We start from the raw sequence: 708 nt of genomic DNA, 5'->3' as shown, positions 1-708 counted from the left end.
CTATAATATTTGATGTGATTTAGCCAGTGGCTTTCCTTTTAAGTATTTTTCAGTGGTTCTCGTTGTCATCGGTTTATTTTCACGACGATTAGTTCTTTATCATCAGTGGTATTAGTTTTAGTAGCGGTGTACGCGCGTATGTTTGTATTTAAGAGCATCTTGCGAGCGGGCGGCAAGGAGAGGAGCCGGGGAGATTAGTATACGAAGATAGGCACGAATAGGTGTAGAAAGGGGGATAGATACGTAGAGAAGCAGTGAAGGCCTTTGTGGTCGCGCCGGGTGATGGAGGGTTTAGGAGGTTTCAGGAGGAATAATGTGCCTTCAGGGGGAATGCAGAGTCTTCAGGGGGTTTCAGGGGGGATACCGAGGCTCCAGGAAGGTTTCAGGGGGATACCGAGGCTTCAGGAAGGTTTCAGGGGGGATACCGAGGCTTCAGGAGGCTTTGGGACGTTGCAGGAGAAATATCGAGGCTTCAGGAGGTTTCAGGGGACAGACGAGGCTTCAGGAGACTTTGGAACGTTTCAGGAGAAATATCGAGGCTTCAGGAGGTTTCAGGGGGGGGGGGGAATACCGAAGCTTCAGGAGGCGTGTGGAGGCTTCGAACAGTGGCAGGTTTTGTGCCCTGACGACCCCAGCCGCCAGAGTATCACAGGAACGTGAATTATTGAACTTCGGCGGCCGAGGGTGTTTTGCTTGCGTCCGCGACAC

Source organism: Penaeus monodon, chromosome 28 (genome assembly GCF_015228065.2).
Source record: "Penaeus monodon isolate SGIC_2016 chromosome 28, NSTDA_Pmon_1, whole genome shotgun sequence".
NCBI lineage: Eukaryota > Metazoa > Arthropoda > Malacostraca > Decapoda > Penaeidae > Penaeus > Penaeus monodon.
This window is presented reverse-complemented; position numbering follows the sequence as displayed.